General features: G+C 37.2%; 1 protein-coding gene across 2 annotated transcripts in view; it reads right to left on the bottom strand.

Moving 5' to 3' along the window:
• LOC127933456 (uncharacterized) overlaps positions 1–22,240 on the bottom strand; it is a 166,759-nt gene extending 144,519 nt beyond the window's left edge. The window contains exon 1 of one of the 2 annotated variants that reach the window (XM_052530475.1): positions 22,058–22,240. The gene's annotated coding sequence lies outside the window, so the exon portion shown is untranslated. The remainder of the gene's footprint in view (positions 1–22,057) is intronic. The other variant, XM_052530482.1, reaches the window with a different exon arrangement.
• Between the last annotated feature and the right edge of the window lie 477 nt (positions 22,241–22,717).

The following is a 22,717-nucleotide window of genomic DNA, read 5'->3' as shown; positions in this document are numbered from 1 at the left end:
ATTTCTGCAAAATGATATTGCATTGTTTCTTGCCAGTTTCAGTGTTCAGTGAGTGAAAGCACAGTCAGTTTTATTCAGACTAATATTCTGAAGTGTTTTTATCGCAGTGAGTTGTGCTAAAAGGTTAATGCTCTATTGTGTAAATAACATACTACTAATAAACACTGCCTTAAACCAACTGGTAGTTTTATCAAAAGCAATTGTAAGACATAAACACATTTACTGAAGCAACCATGCCATTTTAACATGTTTCGACAAGTCTTTCAGCACTTTTACTGTGTTTTGTACCCAAGTGCTCCTCAGTGGAACTGCATCAAGTTAACTATTTCAGAAAAGCATGGTTAATGTATGGTTAAAGTGTTTTGAGGTCATAACAGCTTTGTGAAAATAAGACAGCTACTCTGCTCCGGCAATCATAATTAGTTTGAAAACAAATAAAAGTCATCGTGTTGTGCTGCCACCATTGGTCATTTAAGCTAGAAACTGCAGGGAAATGTATGTATAGGTAAAAAAAATTAAGTTTTAAAAACATCTAGGTAAATTTATACAATGTGATGATTATTGATGATTATTTATGGTTTATTATTATTCCATTGGTTGTGTCCAATCTACCTGTTTTAACAGGAAAAACTTCAACAAATAAGAAACACAACTGTGCTCTTTAAGCAATTTCATAGAAAGAGGGCTATTTTTTCGCAGAATGCCCTTGTTTGAGATTGAGGTAGTGATGGGTAAATGGGTTTGCCCACATGAAAGAGTAAGGAGAGTGTCAGGCTAATAAATTAATCAGGCGGTCATTAGTTTATATCTACTGCAGCAGCGCAGAGCCCTTTTTTTCCACATAGAAGGAATGGAACAGAGAGAATGAAGAAGGCAAATCATTCAGGTGTGACAGTGAGGTTTTCTACCATTTGTGTGTGTGTGTGTGTCTGGAAGGGACATGGAGAGACCAAAAAGAAAGAGAGATTGAGAGAAGAAAGTGTTACAAGTGTGTGTAAAAGCATGCTCTTTCATTCCCCTTTGCTAACTGTGTTCATTTCCCATCATGCCAATAAAGCCGAACTTGATTTGAAATTAAATTGGGTGAAGGGACGTATGACTTTAGCAAGGGCAGAGAGATAAAGAGTTCGAAGGAGGCTCAAGAAAGAAGAACACTGTTTGAATGAAGGAGAGGGGTATGGACAAGTGTAGAGGACAAGGAATGTTTCGCAATCATAAATTAAAGCCCTCGCTTTGTATAGTCATACAAGTTGGACACCCCAGCTACTGTACAAATACAATGCAAATTAAGTTCAATACAAGTTAAGCTTTCGGCATGTCTGGAATAAATGCCAATTACCATAGAAAACAGCTTCAGCTTGTAGTTACAGGAAGGTAAAAAAAAATTGCACTTAATGTTCCTGAAACATTAATAATAATAATAATAATAAGTTACTTTGTTATTATATTTTAGAATATAATATTATTTTAATTGTAATGATAATTATTATGTGCTATTTTAATAATGACTTATTGTTGTTATACTGTTGAAAAATCCACTGAAAAAAGGAAATACACTTATAAAGTAATAATAATACTATTTTTTGACAATAGTAGCTGGAGGCAATGAATTTATAATCTTTTGAGCGGAAAAGCATAACCATATTTGGATTTTAAAAAATCAAAGGACAGCAAGTCTTCAGTCTTGTAGTAGTGTACACATTGCTTAACTTTGCATTAACCCAGTACTCTCCTTTAACAAGCTGGAGTTCAACATTTTGGCGGGATGTACTGTACACACAAGCATATTTTCTCACTTTGTCTCGACTTTCGAGTCGGAAGTGCCAGAGGTGACAGTTGAAGCATGAACATCTCCACTGGCTCCAGGTTCCCTCCAGGTGCACCTCCTCAGGTCCCAGAAAGTACTGATTGATGCTTTGAAACTTTCCTCAAATGAACAACTATCCTATTCCTTAGGGGAGATACTGGAAATCAGACTTAGATCAGCATGCTCAGGCCAAGAGCTAAACTGTATCAACCCAGAAATTCTGCAGTCAGTGATGTGCTCCAAATAAAAGGCACCCTAAACCTGCACAATTTTGCCAGAGATGGTGACCTAAAAGCTACAGAAATAGTATTCCATTCTTTCTGGACAGACAGTTACCCAGTATCCATGTCTAAGGGGAAAGTGGAGAGATGCCCACTTGAGTAAGCTGGCTGCTGCACTAAAGAGCTCACTCTGAGAGAAGATAAGGCAGTTAGACTCTTTTAGAAAAAAGTGCATAAAAGATGATCGGAGAAGCACTCGCATGCATTAGGTGTCAAGATTTGTCACCATCTGTGCTAGATCAAAACATTGTAATGCCACATAGCAAGCTACCACGCTTCTGGGTTTAAGTGATGGATATAAGCAACACTACGCAACATTAAGTGTAGTTTAGTTTGTGACTTCGGGGCTTGTGAAATGCTTCAGAGAAATGTAAATCTACTGATATCAGCTGCGGCAAGAAGGGGCCGGTTAGGATGACTGGGATCCATGCATTATCATAATTTATGCCAAATCTTGAGTTCTTCCTCATCAAAAAATGTTGAAAATAAAATTGAAAAATGTAATGGCATAAAAATTGCATTCGCATACAAGACAACATGCCAAATTCTGGTAAAACTGTACAAATCTCTAACAATGTATTGCAAACATATTGTTTCAATGCCAAACAAAGCACTTATTGGTTATTTGGTTATTTTCGTTGTCAGTTTGAATCAACAGTGTGCTCATGGGGCACCTGAACATCAGTCACTTAGGGTTTTTTTTGTAAAACAGCTATTTTATTCCATTGTAAAAATTTGTTTGAAATTGAAAAAGGGGAGGATTTTTTTTTTACCCTATAAAGTTCATATGATATATTGTTTTGTTTTTAACAATGTTCCTTAAAAGTAATAACACTGCTAGTTGTGGCTACTTAAAAATAGGGTTGTGCAATTAATTGCATACGATTGTCATGCGCATCTTCTCAGTATAGTCGGTTCTGTGATTAGTAGTAAATCTCCATCACCTGCTTTCAGATTGAGCTGCATTCACTACACTGAGCCATAGTTCAGTGACAATTAGGCAATATAGCATTTATAATCGCAGATTAAAAGCATTCAATTTTGAACGTGATATCACCTAGCTTGTCAGTGAACTACTGCTCTGTGTAGTGAATGTGCTTAGATTATATGTAACAGTGTTATTCAATTATAAGTTTAAAAGATTACATTTAAGTAAGCGTTAGACAGAAGATAATCTCAGTTTAATATCTTAAATATTAAATAAAAAAATTATAAATTAAACTAAATAAAAAAATCTATTTAATTTTGTATTTATTACTTTTTAAAATTCTGTTGTGATGTTTTTTGCTACTGCAACATTGTGAAATGCTGTACAAACGTTTGGTTTATTTGGATCTACATTGTAAAAAAGTATTTTTCAAAGTTGTAACTAAAGCAAACATTTTCAAGAAAAAATTAGTTCATACTATATATTATAGTGTTGTGATTCACCTGTATGATTTAAAATGATTGTTTTTACATTTTAGAGTTTTACTTTTTATTTAGTCAATGAAGTACAAATAGTACCGTTTTTATTATGGGTGCTCCGATCACGATCGGCCGAACTGAGAAGATGCGCCAAAAAACACAGAAAATGAAGTGGATTTGCGCATCTTCTCAGTTAACAACGGCTCCGTGTAGTAACAGCTGCTCTATGTGAAATCACGCACCTGATGGAATTAACCGCTGATTAGAAAACCAGCTTTACTAAAGATTGTGCATTAACGATCGGCCGATCGTGATCGGAGCACGCCTATTTTTTATTTATTGGTTAAAAATTGTTTCTACGCATCTTTTGTGACCACATTTATTAAGAATAAATTAATGACAACAACCCTGTACATTGCTAGTAAATCACTCGCATATATGCCACTAAATTTTACTTTGGGCGAGTAAATTATGTCTATCGATAGCCATTGGCTAATAAATTCTTAGATTTTATTCTCCAGTGTGTGTGTTCGAGGCTATTATAAAATTAGCACAGATATATTTTCAACCGCTCTGTAAACTCTGTGTGAAGGCATGTCTCGCCGTTGCTTTGCTGATAGCGCTGTTTCTCACACATGGAAAGAGAGAGAGTGAATCACTGCGTTACATGTAAACTATATTCTTTCTTGTATTTTCCTGTCAAAATAATGGAGTTCATTTAGAATTATTCAGCTTTTTAGAACAAGCAGAAGATATGCCTCTCCGGTAGTAGGGGGCGGAGCTAATGCTCAAATGGCAATTTAATTGGCTGGCGCTCATCTATTACCATACCTGTTTTGATTAATATTCATGAACCCAGCAGCTCTTCAATCTGTAGTGCATTGTATAATGTTAGTATGGTAGTAGTATTATCTTTTAATAATAATTAATATGATCTATTAATAGTATTTTTTTACAGAAACCCCAAATTACCAAAAATATCTTAAGTATCACCACCAGTCTTAAGTTCAGTTTAAATGCAAATATGCATTCATACATGGTTACCAAGTTTTAGTTCTAATCACTAAAGTTTTATCATTAAATAGTGCTTAATGCCATAATATAATGCTTGACTGACTGTTTAAGAAGCTAAGATTTAAGAAGCTGTGCCATTTTACAAAGATAAGCTGATTGGAATCATATACACTGCTCAAAAAAAATAAAGGGAACACTTAAGCACCACATCCTAGATCTGAATGAATGAAATAGTCTTATTAAATACTTTGGAGATAGATTGTGCTGTTTCAGTGTTCCCTTTATTTTTTGAACAGTATATATATTTGTGTGTGTGTGTGTGTGTTTGGGCATGTTTTTGTGACATATCAGGACACAACTTTGTATAATGACATGTATGACACAGGTATTACAAGGAGAGGGTAACTTATGAGGACATAACCCATGTCCCCATTTTTCAAAACGCTTATAAATCATACAGAATGAGGTTTTTTTGAGAAAGTAAAAATGCACAAAGTTTCCTGTGAGGGTTAGGGTTAGGGTTGGTGAAGGCCGATAGAATATACAGTTTCTACAGTATAAAAACCATTACGCCTATGGGATGTCCCCACTTTTCACAAAAACAAACATGTGGGGGGGGGGGGGGGTATGCGTGTGTGTGTGTGTGTGTGTGTGTGTGTGTGTGTGTGTGTGTGTGTGTGTGTGTGTGTGTGTAAAAGAGTATATCAGTCTGGTGAGTAAACAATATTTTTTACTAGCTAATGGCGATTATATTGCCAAAGTGTGCGTAGAGGGCTGGACAATCACCTCAACATAACAGATCATTCATATTATTCTCCAGGTAAGAGGATGAGCACTGTTAGGACATAAATATTCATAACGCATAAAGTTTGGATAAAACCAAATTTGGGCCAAAAGCAATTCTGAACGCCAGTCTGAAAACAATTAACTGTCAGACACCAAAAAGCTTCTAAAACAAATCACTCCGTAGTATTGAACCCCAACAGACGCTGTCCGATACAGGCAGAACAGCTTTGCTAAAATGAGAGCCATAAAGTCTTGAACTTTGATCAATGGGTTAACTAAAAAACTATGACTGATTGACATTTGCCAAGTGTCTGATTTATCAGGTTTAACCTGTGCGTGTGTGTGTTCACAGTGTGATGAAAAGAAACCGGATCAATGAGGTGATTGATTGTCCAAGGCCCCTTTCACTCTCTGTCGAGTGACATTAGCAATTGATCAAGTGTGTGCAACTCGGAACACATGAACTTTAGACTCGCGACAGAAAGCATTCATAGGTGAACTTGTGTTTGCCTGGCTGTATGTTTGTTGAAGGTTAGAGACAAGGGCAGGAAGACATCCCACAGTGACGAAGAAGGAAGCTCAGAGTTGAAGTGTGGGAAAGCAGCAAGGAGGAAGATAAGCAGAGACGCATCGACAGGAAGCTGTGACAGAGCTGCCATGGTTAAAAGTCAATGGGCATAAAGCTGAGAGTGCAAGAGCTGAAGCGACATCAAACCGCGAAGCTGAATGCCGCTTTTGGCACGGGCTACAGATAGTCCTGTTTTTCACCACACGGGTCGGCTTTATGCCGCTGACAGAGAAATGAATAGATGTGTGTAAAGACCCGAGAGATTTGCCAGTGGATTAATCCTTTCATTAAGGAAAGCAAGAAGTTAATTGCAGCGACAGCTGCGTTTCTCAGAGTTTACTCGATTGACATTTTAACGCCATCCTTTTAAACAGAAAAAAGCAATTATCAATAAATGCAGGGCAATCTTCACATGATGAATCAGGCAGAAATTAGCTTTTATTTCTCTTTTCTTTGGCCTTGAGGCGTGTTGGCAGCACAGGCCCGGAGTGAATTTTCATGAGAACCGATACGCAAACGAAAATAAACCACTCGATAACACTGTGATGAAACGACAGACACAGTTTAAGTGGCAGATCAAAGGTTACGATAGAGCACCGTGATGAAAAAGAGTAAAAGATAGATGGAGATGGTCCTGGGTAATTACTTTGAGTACCAGTATTGAACAACTGAAAGGAAATCTACGCAGAAAAAAGGAACGCTAGGCTTTCAGACTATTCAGAAATGATGCAGATAATAAGATGAATGTGAATGAGTGTCCAGACACCAGTTATGAAAGGAGATGCAGAGCTGGTGACAATCCAAGAACAAGACAAAAAAAAGAAGAAACCGGTAACTGATTAGGAAAGAGAAAGGGAAAAGGTGGCGCCAGGAAAAAGAGACACGGTAAAAGCTGTTAGAGTTGATCAATCCCCCACTGCTCAATAATGGCTATGAATGGGCTCAAGGGGGGTATCAGACATAGCTTTCTAACCTCTAAACAATCCTGCGCTTTACACATATGGACTTTTACACCTTGACAGCTAACAGGTAGAGTTTAAAAATGAAACAAATATGCATACTTATTAGGATTTTGAATATATTTCAGAAATATAAATGTTTTTATTAAAACTTTATTAAATTCTGAAAATTGGGAGGTGGCACATTTATAAGATACAGCTTTAAACAATGTTAATTGTTTAATAATGTAAAATATTTGTAAGATATTGAATACAATAAAATAAAAAAGCCCCATTTATCAGAATTTTTCCCTCTATAGCCTATAGTAAAGGAAAAATATTTTTTATAGTCTTTTACCATAAAATCTCAATATTTTTTTACAATGTGCTATTAATTTGATTAATATGTATATTATGTAATTAACAAAATGTTTAATTGATTCACATCCCTAATATTTATATAGAGCACATACACAATATACTCATAGTAAACATGATCAAATAATCTGCCACAAACAGCTGTCTCATGCACACTAATATTATCACAACTGTCTGGCTCTTAACCAAAACTCACCCAACAATGTATCATAAAATCTCAGCTGCTCTTTCTCCTTCATCTCTCGTCCTGTCTTTCTCCATGCTCTGATTCATTAGATTTTCCTGGTGATGACAGCAATGGCCTGGTGCACTCGTGCTTTTAATAGTACAGCTGTAGGTGCAGCAGCCAACGTGTGGAAAACGCCAGATGACAGGATACAAAAGCGTCACAAGACTCTTTTCAAGACCCAGATCTGTCAGAACCACACACACACACCTACCAACCCACATCTGCCTCTCTTGGAATGGAATGTCTCTTCCACATGCACACAGATGTACACATGAGCAATGTAAAATGCGTGAACGTGCAGGTGTTGCTCATAAAACTTTCTGTCAATGTGAAAGGAACAAGTTTTGGCACTCAGCTTTGACTGCATGGGATATTGGCTATTGGTGGGTGGACGTAGGAGAGAGGAGTCTAGTGATTTCACGTCTGACTGGACAGGAGGAAAAGTCTATTTCTCTATTTCAGGACAAATATGTCAACGTGGCTCAGTGATCTAAACTAACCCAACTTCACAGGCAGTTCTAGCCAAACCAGGCTACAGCTATAATGTTCAAAATACAGTTTGCTCACATTTGCATATTACATTTAGTCATTTTGCAGATGCTTTTGACCCAAAGCGACTTACAAATGAGAAACAACACAATCAAGAGTCAACAAAACTTGCATTATGCTCATGGGAAAAATATAATATGTGAATACTAATTTTAACCCATTCACTTGTGGGATGAGTTTTATTTATGGCTCCTAGTATCTGCAAATTTTGCCTACTTGCAGTAAAGTACATTTACTGTACAATAAGCCTGAGGTATGCTTTGCAATTGGCAAATCTTCAGTGCTTGAACTTTAGTATGTAGCCGTTGGTGCATTTTCAGAGTCAGTAGTCATAGTTTTAGGCTGCAGGCAAAATAAGAGAACAGCAGAAGGTGAGATGTTGTCGGCCTTTAAAATGATCAATTTCCACATGACGAGTGTTGGATCTCTTGACTCTATTATGGAGGAGGCTAATAACCAGTCAAGAACATTACAGAGGTATTGCAGCACTATGGTTTATCTTAACATCATGCATATTTATAATTAAAAATTGTCTTCATTATAAAAATCTCTTTTTAAGATATTTAAATGTGCCCAGTATTCATAAAAATGGTTAGTCTCAGCCTGAAACAGCATGCCCAATTGGCCACAGAATGCCCACTGAACATTCATGACCCAGCTAATGCATATTACACACAAAATCGGCAAGAGCTGGCATAAATGCATTCTGATTGGCTGGCTGCTAAAGACGTCTTTTGGAAATGAGGGGTACAGGTTTGTATCACTACACCAGGTAACAAAGTATCTTTAGAAGTTACTAGTTGGAGTTTGAAAAATAAAATACAATTTGATTTACATAAAAAGACAGTGTAATAATTATTAAATATCTTCATAATTATTTTATTAATACATAAATATTATAGGTATACAACATTTTATTACTATATACAGTATATGAAAAATTTAACTTTGCATTACAGGAATAAATTATATTTTATAATATATTCAAAAAGCTCTTTGAAACCACAATAATATTTCACAGTATTACTGTTTTTACTTTAAATTTTAAATAATCTCAATTTTGACAGGAGTATTATAAATATAAGAGTCAACAGCATTCTCTGTAGTACCTGTTTATTCAAACAGCTCATACCTGGGCCCCAGGGAGCTGTTTAAACAGTCCTTTCGACATGTAGCTTTTGGCAGTACATGTGTATCACATTGCATTTAGCTTTTATTGCACTGATGAGATCGATAAGAGTTTTCCGATCTCAAATGGGAAAAGAATTCCAATGAGCATGCATTTGTGTGGCATTAGACTTGATGGAAATGATATGGAAACTCTGTGATGTATTACATCTGAGCACATTTCACCCTTGAGTGATTTGGACAGAGTTTTCTGAGTATAAAACTGTGTACATATCCGCTGGTGTTCTCGGATTCTGATATCATGTTCTGGTTGCATATAAATAGTGGAGAATCAGATGGCTATGTACTAAGGAAAGCAATGCTTTGCGATTACTAGATCTCTGAGTCAACAGGCGCGAGATTTTCTCTCTACGTGAAGTCATTCACACTCAGCTTCCAGGAAATTGACTGTAGATAATGATGGTGAAAAAAAAGACAAAGAAGCACTCAAAATTCAACACCTCCCCAGATTAAGGTCACTGCAGAGCTCTGCGCTTATGACCCGTCATAAAAAACTGTGATCCGGAGGCAAGAAAGTATGCCACAAAAAAATTGCTAGGTAAGATGGATCAATCGGAGCTTTGAAGTCAAGACCATTAGCAAGTAAATTAAAAAGAAATGAAAATCATATGTAATTCTATGAGTCTGTGACTGTGCATCTACTTTACAAAGGTAAAACACAGTAAAAAAAAATGGAATTAGAGCCTTACGGGTTCTCTTACACCAGTGCTCCTTAAATTTTGGGTCATGCTAAGTGTCAGAAGGGTTATTGTGTTCATATGGGAAATATTCAAAATACAAGCTCGTTAAGCACATAACCTATATTTACATATTTCTCACATGACACAAATAACATACCTGTGGCACTTTTAAAGGGATAGTAGATATACCCCCAGCTAAACTCTGCAGAGCTGTGGCCAATTTGATTCAGACAAAAGAAGGTTAATACCAAATGATTCGATCAATAATATTTTCAGTGTTGTGTAGTTGCTATATTTTGCATTTGTATGACAAGGTGCTCCACAGAATAAAAAAATGGCCATTCTCCTACCTTTACCACAGTAAAAACTATTGCAATTACTGTAGGTGTGTCCTTCCAGCACCTATTACTGGCCCCATCACCACAAACGGCAGCAGCAAAGCCTGATGGGATTGCCCCTTCAGTCTGCCATCTCCATCATTCTATCAACTTCAGTGTCTGTGTGAACTGAAATGGCATTTCTGAGTGAATTACTGAGCATGGCATATAAAAAAAAAGTTCTGATCCTTGTACGTGAGGTTGTCTGATTTGACGGGTTGGCTCGAGCATTGTGGTGCCTTTTTCAGGTTCAAACAACACTTTTGCTCTCTGTTTGAATCAGTCCCTATCTCTATGGAACGTACAATATATAAAAACACAAGCAGATTTCTCCTTTGAACATTTAGGGGGCGGCTGTTTATTGCATTCCTTTTTTCCAAGCAGGATCATCAAATATGTATAATATAAGACTTTTATGATTAAGGCCTTAAAAAAAAAAGAAGATTTAAGCCTGTCACTGAAAATCAAACCCACATCCCCCCTCTCTAATTGAAGTGAGTGATAAGCCTTTTTAATAAAAATCAATATGAGAAAAAAGGAAAATGCGGGACTGCGAGACAGGATTAATGCATCAGAAAACGGGGAAAAAAAGACTCAATTAAGACTCTGCCAAACTTTGCACATTAGCATTAAACACAGCAACCTAGAGACATCAACATTCAGTCAGACCCAAGAATTTTTCAGGTATAAAAATTCAAAACATATTTATTGATGGCTTCGGAAAATACACTGCAAATGTTATCAAGGGCCATAAACACACATATATATATCTCAGCAGTTCGCGTCACCCTATAACAATTAAAATCACAGGCTCAGCATTCCCTGGACCCAGGTATTGATGATTCATTTTGCATTTTATCAGAGAAACAGAAATGCTGTTAAAAGGAGATCAGTCAGGCAGTAGGCATGAGGGGTCTCTCTCTAATTGCCTATTCATCAAAAGAGTTCCTCAAGTATATCCAGAGCTGAAATATCACGCATGACAACTGAACCGCACTCCATTAATTATGCTCCCAATGAACCAGGTTCACAACACTCCTCTTCTGGTCTCTCTCTTCACTGGAGACTCACATAATCAGAGTCATACTTTAACAAACGAGGATAATCATTCACAATGTAAACAGAGCTGCAGGAATAAATCCCCAGACACACACACATACACCAACTGACGATGCACATTTTCTACATCAAATTGGAAAAAAATGGTAAAGGAGGTTGTTGTTGGTTAAACAATAGTGTGGGTGACGCATCACGGTTTTGTACACACTGACAAACAAAAGATCCTACAATAGCACAGAAACAAATGAACCATCTCTGACTTGGATCTTTGAGCTTTTGAATTATCTTTGTCAACTTTTTACTTAATTAAATGTAGAGCGATGAGCCTGCTTAAAGTCAGCATGAAAACATAATTAACCCTGCTTATTTTCTTTATACATGTTGTGAAAAATTCCTCATTGCATTGAAAAAAACTTTCCTTCCCAGATAAAGTCACCAAGCCCTCTTATTTTCCAGCTACCATGTCATATTCATCTGTTTCAGTCATATGCTTTTTTTTTCCTCACAGTTGCTATATTTATGATCATTGGTGAGAGAAAGCAATGGCCTAGAATTCCAAAACACTCAAGGAAAAGATATCAAGAGAAAATGCATATCCTTGGTTTTGAATCATACTAAACCCCTAGGAATTATTTATACAGATATGTAGTAAGCACAGAAATTCCCAAGAATTTTTTTTATTAAAATATTAATGAAAGTAGATTTAATACTACTGTTGCATTTAACTGAAGTGTTTCTTTGGGGATTAAAGTTATAAGATATCTAATATATTTGAAATAAATGTAAAAATATCTATTTCAAATAAAACATATTAAATATTATTTTCACATCCCTTTATCACATTTAAACGTAGTCATAAAATGATGTACGGTGATGTCAAACTTTTCACTTTTCACAATCACAATCAGTTCATGATTGAATAATCCAAGTACACATTTTCCTCTATGGATGTAAAATGAATTGCAAATGCTATTCATGTTGACTTTAAATGTGTAGAGGAACAATATTAGTACAGCACAATATTGGTACTCATTACAGCAGGGGTGCCCTATCCTGTTCATGGATATATACCTTCCTGCAAAGTACATCTCCAACCCTAATCAAATACACATTAACCAGCTTATTAAGATCTTAAGGAACATTTGATAATTACAGACAGGTTTGTAGGAGCAGGGTTTCCGCTGAACTCTCCAGGAAGGTAGCTCTTCAGGAACAGGATAGGCCATCCCTGCTCTACAGGATCTACTGTGTAATCTATCGCTCCTTTATCTGCTAAATATTTCACAGTTGTCCTACTTGTCCTCGACGTGTCTGTGGAAATCAGACTTGGCATATAAAGCAAACATCACATATTTCTTTGCTCCAAAATTAATTTTGCATAGAGAAATTTTATTTTAATACTCAGCTTCTCTATTTCTGTTTACGCAACTCTTGCATTTATAAACGCTACAGTCTAATTCTATCTCTGCAAGCAGCTGCAACTGCTGACAAACTCATCTGTCATGTGCCAGTGTAAGTGTGTACACAGGATACATTGTGCCTCAGGGTTCTTAATGTTAAGCGTTTAGGCTCAGCCTCATTTTTACTTGGTTTTCACCGCATATAAAGAAATATTCTAAGTTCAGTACAAATTGAGCTCAGTCAACAGCATTTCCAGAGTAATGTTGATTACCACAAAAAAAAAAAAAATCTGACTCTCTCTTTTTTTAAAAAGCACAAAAAATGCACAGGTTATGGTGTGGCATTTACAATGAAGGAAGCTATTCATTTTAGAAAAGCACTTAGATTAAAGTGGTCATATGATGCAGTTTAAAATTTTCCTTTCTCTTTGGAGTGTTACAAGCTCTTGGTGCATAAGAAGATCTGTAAAGTTGCAAAGACTAAAGTCTCAAATCCTAAGAGATATTCTTTATAAAAGATAAGACTCATCCACACACCCCTAAAACTGCTCATTCTAACACATGGGAAGACTTACATAATGCCGTCCAGATGTTCACGCAAAGAAAGAAGGCGTACCTTTCATTCTCATTTTAGTATTGTATTTGCCACCACCGCCATATCATATAAAGGCTGTGTGTTTCACTGTAAAAAAAAAAAGCTAAAAAGACCTTCCAAAAGAGGACGATATCTGCTTCGTCATGCCTGGACCTAATCCGTGCTGGTTGCTGAGGAAATACATCAACTTTGCACTGTGGATCGCTGAATCGGCTTTCACTGTGGACAAAGCGGAGTCCAGCCCGGTGTCGTCACATGTGGTTTGCCGTAAGCCAAACAGTCGCTCCTTCGTAGAATCCACTGGCCACGCCGTTCTCAAGCCCGCCTCCCTCTGTACACTCAAGCTGGCTCACTTGTGAGACGCTGTTTCGTTTCGGAAGTGAAACTATTTTGTTTTGCCTTCCAAATGATGACACATCATGTTTATCTCACATTCATAATGAGGTTTAATGTTTATGTCTCGATGCTCCGACTGGACAGGGCATCGCAATATGTTAAGGGGTGTAACATTTCCGTCACACGCTTGAGGTATTCGGCCAATCACAATGCACTGGATAGCTGGCCAATCAGAGCACACCTCACTTTTCAGACCAATGAGCCATGTAAAAATCAATGCGTTTCAGAAAAGCGGAGCACAGAGGAGAAACAACAATGTACAGTATGTGGAAAATAATGTGTTATTTGAACCTTAAACTGCATACAAACATTTAATTTCACCAAATAATGTCCTTTTTAGCAGCATCATATGACCCTTTTAATTCTTTTGTTAAAACTTGCATTGTCTGAGCTGATCATTTTAATGGTTGTTTTAGGCTTTTACTGTAGGTGCAACATAGTTGTAAAATATGCTATGACTTTACGCAAAAAAAAATTTTAGAAAGCACATTTTCATACTAAATAATGTTAACACAAATATTGTTTACGTCTTGTGGCTATACTATTGACATAGCATGTAACACTTATGGATTTATGGGATTCACTTCAAGTAACACATCTCTTCCATCTTTATTTGACCCTCTAACTTTAACACTCACTATTCTAATTCTATTCTTAAAAAAATCTAACTACCTTTCTAATCTTTTTGTATTCTTTTTTCTTTTCATTTATTATGCAGTTGTATATGTATGTGTGTGTGTATGTGTAAAGACCTCTAACTAGCTTGCTCGTTTTCTTTTTATTTATTATATTAGTTAAAAACCCATCCTACGTGTACTGTGTTAACCTAACTGAGACTTGTTATAGCACTTATATATCATTTCTCTTTTTGTTGTTTTTGATTGCTTCCACTGTCTTCACCTGTAAGTCGCTTTGGATAAAAGCGTCTGCTAAATGAATAAATGTAAATGTAACGCTATTTATTTAAATGAGCGGAGGTGTGTGAAACAAATTTAAACAAAAAAAAAAGTTAAACAAAATGACAGTTGAGGATAACTTGTATTGAGCCTGGAATATCCTTTAAAGGGTTAAAGCATGCTTGAGAACACACACATTTTTCTAGAGGCTCTTTGAGGCACAGGACTGATGAGAAAAAAATCTTCAAAGCCATAAACTGAGGCCTGCTCTGTTCGTTTGATGTGGAGATAATGATTAAGGTACATAGAGAGACAACATTTCCATTCGACTACAAATTGGAAAGAGTTGGAGATGGAGGTTTGAAACTCAATGAGGTGAAGAAAGATGATTGTCGGGGTCACTAAAGGTTTGGCTCCTAGAGTCAAATGTGACATAATTGGGACTGCACTGGATAAGGCTGGCTGTCGAGGTTATTACATGCTTTGTTTGGAACATTTGATTTGAAAAGCTCGAGCCGTGGCTAGTGTCCAATCTCAACTAAGGGATAAATTGCAGAGACATTTTTTTGTATTTTCTAAATAAACCAGGTAAATTGGTGGTAACTCGGTCCTGCTCACCACTGGCATGGGTTTCTGTAGGAGGACAGCAAGCAACTGACAGCAAGTAAACAAGATGAAGTTCATCCATCCCTCGATTTGAGCCAAAATGGCAACCAAAATGACAGTTCACATTTAAAATTCGCCACAGCCAGCCAGGCAGCCCTCTCGTCCGTGATTCGTGCTCTTCCAGAGAGGCAGTGCATGACTGTGTGAAGGGGAATACATCTGTCTGTATGTCTGATAAAGCGGATGCCAGTCCATGTGCCATAGCACGTTCTTCCTCTGCTTCAGGCCCTCCACAGCTATCAGTCCATCATTGTCATACAATAATTCTGCGTGTAATACCCATCTGAGTCCCACAGAAACTGACATACTGTGTCAGTGAGAGCGTGTTAAACCCACTCAACATCCTGTAGAACAGGCCAATTTAACACAGGAATAAGCCAATTATCTTCGAAGAGTAGGCAAATTTACAATAGGATTCTCACAATTGAAAATCCTATTGACGTCAGTGTCAGGGGTTGGACTCCGACATATTAGTTTCTTTCATGACCACACACATTTTCCTAGACAGAAATCTAATTTCCACACACTCATAGAGAGAGGCTTTAGTCTAATGCAAATATTACATGCTCGCATTCATAGTCTAGTGCAGATTGCCACTAAAAAGAAATCGTTAATACTGTACAAGTGATATAAACAGCAACTGATGGCACCTCTGTGATGTCCACATCTCTCGTGGCATGTGAACTCTGCTATATTTTAATAACTTTACAAATCAATTGCTGTAGTACTCATATTTTTACAGAATAGTTAATTGAAGTGCCTTCATAAAAATATAAGCTTCTTTTTTTATGCTTCAAAAATTGGACCCATTGACCATTGTCACTACCTCACAGCTTCTTTTATCATTTATCTTTTTTTTTAAAGGACAATACATTTTTATGCAATGGTGCACTACAAATGCTGCCACTTGATATTAACTTGTACTGAACTCAGAATATTATTGAAAGATATGAGTAGCCTTAGTGTCAAAGAGATCGTAAAATCAATTGGATTATAATACACCACCAAAAGAGACTATTCATCCCGCTTGAAAGAGCAGCTGATATTTGAGAGCTGTATTATAGAGTGCCTCTAATCATAGTGTAGGATTTATAGTTGTCATTCAAATGTTTGTCTGACTGCTAGAATGGCATAAACCAATCAACCAAATCATTCTCAGCCCCAGTAAGATTAGGCTACATAAACAGTGTAAGAAAGAAGAGATGAACCACTTGTAGACAAATCTTTCATAGTCACTTTTTCCTACAGTATGTTGGTCACAAAGGTGTGCTGGAGCCTATTGTTATTATTGTTAATAAATGAATGTAAGAAACCACAACACTCAATATTTGAGCTAAAGACATAAAATGATGATACTGTTGTTGCCGGAATTTATTTCAGATTTTATGTTATTGAGGCACAAACAACTTTGGAGACTTCAGTCTTTCCCCATTTCAGCAGACAGAAGTTGTATTAATTACACAGAAAATAGCTGCCTGGGGCCATTGCCAAGATGCCTGCTGAGTGAACCGACTTGCACAGAAAAAGATTTGGCTACATTAAGATGATACCTGGGAACCAAGACCAATATTTGAAATAGACATATTCCATGTTCAGACACCACATTCAAAACTGAATTGAGAATGCCATTTAAATTCTGATGACAAACTTTGAATTGATTGATTAATTGATTTTGTCTTCTTGGTCAGTGAGTCAACAACATGAAGTTTCATTCCCCAGTGTGATTAGGCCCATGGGAATAAATTGTTTCAGTTTAATTTCTAGAGGTGAATACTCAATCTAAGTCCCAATAGCTCTTAAAGTAATGCTTTATTTTTCACTTTAAAAGCATATAACAAGTTACTTACAATCAGCAGAGACCACTTTTTCACCTTTAGCATGAAAAGCTGTCTCCCACAATATATTCAGAAAAACATTAAAATGACAAAATAACAAAACTGTTTGAAGTACATCACAATAATAACCATATTCTTGCTCTACCAGTACTTGGGCTTTTTACGTTTCATCTCAGTGAGCTATCTAAACACAGAGAGATTGAAGCTATCACCTCATTTGCTCACTTCACCTGATTCTTTCTCATGGAGAGCCAAGGAGGTTATTTCCCTGAGTCACATTATCAAATTGCAGAGACACAGTGACTACATTTACAAGCTGTTAAAATTCGGGTTATGGTCGGGTTAAGGTCACTATTTGGGTTTCTGAAACATTCGGGATAACCCGTTTACATGCGTGAGCAGAGAGAGTTACACCTGCATACATGGAATGTGCAATCAGTCGCCAATATCCCAATGTAAACGGCGACGCACGGTTAGCGTCTGGACGTAAGACGCAATATGCGTCATTTCCGATTCTTCTTCCTGTATCCAAAGACTCAAAAGACCAAGATTCCTTGCGAATAGAACATGCGCAGAACACACATTTTGATGGGGATATGCCGAAACGCGTTTACAAGACCAAATATTCGGGTTATTAAAAAACGGGATATGAGCATATCCGGGTTTTTGCCGGTGTTTACATGGCCGTGCGCGACCGGGTTATTGCTAATATCCCGGTTTTGAACGGGTTATTGGCTGCATGTAAACGTAGTCAGTGTTTCTTTCAGGGGAAGTTTAAAACATCCACTAAAAGATTTTTGTGTTTGGTTAGTTGGTTATCTTCAACTTATGAACACAGAAAACAAGCTATTACATATCCTAGACACTAAATATCATTTCAGAAAGATGCAAAGCAATCTGCCAGTATCCAAAAAAAACTGCATGGTACTAATCTGATTCAGGATGGTAACAACGGCCCAATGTTAGCTTTAATACTCATATTGACTTGGTCTCTAAGGACCTCTCATTTGATAAAGCTTGTCAATTTCATTTTTGCACAACAGTCTGCTGTAGAGGAACAACTCGCTCTTTTCTGTGGAAACAAACTCTTGCTTTCTAAATTGCTAAGCTTGTGTTCCTGATGCATAATGGGCTTTTCTGTCAAATTACGCCAGCAAATGTTTCAGGTATGTATCTACGATACCTTTACACTCACCACTCCTCACCCTTTTCATCCTTTATCTTGTATGTGCTCATCGTTGCATCTATTCTAAATTAAAGAAATGCTTACAACTGTGAGTCAGACAATCTTGCTGATAACAATACCAGCATTTCTCTATTGCAGTTTTCTTTGTCCAGCATAAGTCATTGAGCCAATGTCTCGTGTTTGTTTCAACATGGATGCCTCCTCATTTTCTCCCCACACTATCTCTCCTTCTCAATTCTCCCTTGGTAAATGCAAGATCTTCTTGGGTGTAAACAATTACAAGCTTATTGCTGACACAGATTGCTGGAGTCGTATTAAATAAAATCTGTGCTCACCCCAACTGCAAACTGCCTCCAGCCTGGCCCATTTTTTAACAGTGAACCTCCCCTAGCTGAAGCTTAGCCAAACTTAAAGGGATTCTGTGCATCACAAAAAAAATATACTTGCACTAGAAACAAACAAAATAATCCATATGTACCTGGGTCCCTTTGATAGCGCAAAATCATCAAAGGAGTAAAATGCTTTTCAATTACAGGATACACACAGACAATTACTGTAAAGAAAGAACCAAGTTGCCCGTGATTGGCAACTGGCCAACGGGAGCACAAGGACTTTCCATTCCTTTAGTGGGCCGATTGCTGAAATGAGGGAGACTTGCCCGATATTAGGCACTGTTTTTAAATTACAGCGCATGCAAAAACGCATAAAGCAAAAAAAACTAAATTGTGAAGAAGCGCGACCCGATGCATCCGCCAGCCGCGCATCAAAACAGAACGGAGTCAGTTACCGCACAGTGCAGCGCTTCTGCCACGATTACAAGTTGCTTGATCCATTAAGATGTGACACAGAATTGTAATACAGCTGTGTGATATGAGAACATTAAAGGTTCTCTAGTGATGTTGGGTGAAAGCAGCCACGACAATGAGGTATATTGGAAAATGTCAATAGGCTTGTCAATTCAGCACCATTAGTAATTTAACTTTAAGTTATTAACACTGTGCAAATAGCCTATATGTGTTGGCAGAAATGTATTTATTATAAATGTCACTGTTGTTACATATTTGGGAATTTTAATTTAATTTAATGTTTTACTTCAAGTTTTAAAGTTTATTATTACATATTATTTATTTTAAAAACAATATAACCAAGGTAATGAGGACCATGGTTTTACTTCTTGTGACCACCATCCTACTAACAGTAGTCAGCAAAAATCCGGGCTCTAAGCAAAAACTTCTTTCTTTTTAGATGTTTAGTTCTAATGAATTTTAATTTCAGTAAAATGTGAATTCAATACGGCCTGATTAAAGATAAATGTCAGTGTCTTATATAAATTAGGTCTATTTACAAATAATAAAGTTCTTAAAGGGAGATTCACCCAAAAATTTAAGTTGTCATCATTTACTCAACATCATGCCATTCCAAACCTGTATGAATTTCTTTCTTATCAAACATAATTTGAGAAATTCAAGCCATTTTTGTCCATACAGTATGAATCAAGGGTATCCAAAATCTCCTTTTGTCTTCAACAGAAGAAAGTCGTTTGGAACAACACAAGTTTGTTGCATTTGCCGTGAATTCAGTAATATCTATCAGTGTGCATTTCTGTCCTGTTTTATGTATTCATTTACTCCAACTGAAGGCCCTGTGACCTATTAAAATGTTCATGGGGGAATTTGTGTTTTTAACCACAGTCCACACCCTAACCCTAAAAAACAGTACTGAGTTAAAAAAAATTACACCTTTACTACTTTCCACATGATTTTGAGGGGGCCCCATAGCAAATTCAGTGCACAGGGCCCAGAAATCCTAGCCACGGCCATGCACACAAGAACTGTGCTATCTTCTTCATTCAGAAAAAAAAAAAAACAGGCCGTGGCTGCTCTGTTGGAGCCATAGCCACGTGAGTAAGATTACCAACACAAAGGGAGGCTGCACTTTAGGCCACCTGAGTTCAAGTCTCGGTTCAAGGTCCTTTTCTGGTTCAAATCCCCTCTCTCCTCTACCATGATTTACTGTCTGTCCTTCTACTGTGCTATCTAAATAAAACACAAAGCCCAAAAACATAACAGAAGAAGAAAAAAATCATGTAGTATATGCAAAAAAAAAAAAAAAATGTCCCCACATTTTGAAATATCCAAGTTGGCCCTCACAGATGTGTGAAATGTGTCTTTTCTGCCTCTAGCGACAAAAAAACTGAACTGCACACCCTCTGGACTGGTGGGACTAACAAACAGTCTTGTCCTGAACACAATTCACTCCATTTGTTGGGTCAAAGGTCCTGTGTTCAGCTGCTCAAATAGTGTAAAACCATATTCTTCACACACTTTTTCTGGTAAATAAAGCATTAATTACTTGCATGACTTATCATAAGTATATAGGACTTACTATAAGCATAGATTATTTGTAGACAGTAGACAAAGCACATTATACATATTAGACAGACACTCAACAAATACTGGGGATACATATTAGACACCCTGAAAATATGCATTGACTTCAGACGAAAATATATACAAAACAAATAAAAAAGAAACATTTTTGTGTTATAGGCTACTAATATCGACGTAACGTAAGCTACGATACGATAAGGAAAAACGTTCCAGTCTGCTGTTGCTATGGTGACCTCAGTGGCCAGCAGAACGCAACTTCTGTTTATGTAACGTTACGTCTATTTTGTAATCTCTGACTAACTTGTAATCCAACTTTTGTGGTTGAAATGTAGCTTGTGTGAACCGTACATACAGTATTACACTAGTACATCAGAAGGAATAGGCTACATAGACTTTCGAGACCGCTCACAATCTTTTGTTGACTCTCTTTTGGGATGGGGTTAAGCTTTAGGGAGGTAAGACCTTGAAAGCTTTGTAAGATCCAAACAGAGGTGGGCTATTTTTCTCAAAACCAACGGGTGATGAAAGCAGCAGCAAATCTACCTACTACCATCATTAATCATTATTACAAATAAACATAGCAAAACAACGTCTGTCCTACTAAAAGGGCATTCGTGCCATTAATATATTTTGGGGAAACACATGGCACGAGCAGCAGAGCGTGCGAGCCAGCCCTGCCGCCGCCGCGCGCTCGCTCACGCGCAGCCAAAATCACTTTTGCGCCTAAAATACTATTAGCTATTCTAATGAGTGTCATCAGTGAAACAGTCGTTAGGGAAGGGACTAACCGTTTAATACTTGCCCCGCGAACACCGGGGTGTCGGTAAGCGTGTCTGCTGCTGCCCCGCGAATCCCTGAGGGCGACAGACAGACAGAAGCGCGCGCGCTCAGTCATGTGGAAGGTCCGCGTTCCCCAAGAGTGAGTCCCGCATTTAATAACTAATATACTCGTATATCACAACCAACGCATGAAGGACAGTACGCGTGCGTGCATTACACAGTACTGGAGTAGGCTACATACTAGGCTATAGTTTTTTTTGTTGTTGTTTTTTTTGTTTTTTTTACATTATCAATGTTGAGCATTGGTACTTCTGTTGACTAGGCTATGTGTTGAATTATCTATATGCTACATTGATTAAAAACAATCGTAAAGCGGACTTTACAGGTTAATATAAATTCAAGCTGACACAAATTGAACAAAACACGATGGTGTTTCTTCTTTTTCACATGGATAGAAAAAAAACAGGCTACATTTAATTTAAAATGAATATATTTTCAAATAAACCCTTCGTGCGCCACACGCGAGTGTTTATTCCTTAAGCTAACATTGAAAAATAAAGAGTCTCTAAAATATGAAGGAGACAGAAGCGCTGCCAGTGATAGCTCGCGGTAAATTCATCCCGTGTGATCATAGAAAATATGAATGTTTTACCTTTAGATCTTATTGCGTGGACTTTCTTTCCTGCGCTGAGTGAGTCTGTCGGTGTTCAATGACAAGCACTGAGTCAAATATGAACAGGGCAAACGCTGTTATCGCATCTCTCTCTCCCTCTTCCTCTCTCTCCCATAATAAAACGACTGTTTTAAAATCCCTCATCACGTACTCACTCTCCCTCGCTCTCAGCAGTCTGCAACCTATCACAACAATCATGACAACCCTTACAGAAATCCCATGCATAATAGAAAATAAATTCCTCTAATTTTGCGATCATTACAATTTACAACATAATTTAGGCCTTATTATCGGGTGAGTGCATTTCTTTGCATTTTCCCCTGCATTTTTTATGATTTCTAAAACAGCACAACAGAAACACTATGTGAGTCCAATATTAAAAAGACTTTCCCTCCTCCATCATAGAAGCTGAACGGAGCCAGTCAAAGCATAAATGGACGTATTATCCACCGGGGGTTTCTTTCTGTTTGGTGTTGCCAAGGCTTCTTTTGTGTGGGTACTTGTATTTGTTTATCTGTTAGGCTTTGAAGGGCACAATTTTTTAAAAATGATTGAGTATCTGACCCACGTCGTCCTTCAGCTTCAATATACCCTCTTTTAGGCATGACAATCATTTAAAAACAACATCACAAAAATTGT

The sequence above is a fragment of the Carassius gibelio genome, chromosome A2 (genome assembly GCF_023724105.1).
Source record: "Carassius gibelio isolate Cgi1373 ecotype wild population from Czech Republic chromosome A2, carGib1.2-hapl.c, whole genome shotgun sequence".
Lineage (NCBI taxonomy): Eukaryota > Metazoa > Chordata > Actinopteri > Cypriniformes > Cyprinidae > Carassius > Carassius gibelio.
Note: the sequence above shows the minus strand (reverse complement) of the source record. Positions and strands in the feature narration are given on the sequence as shown.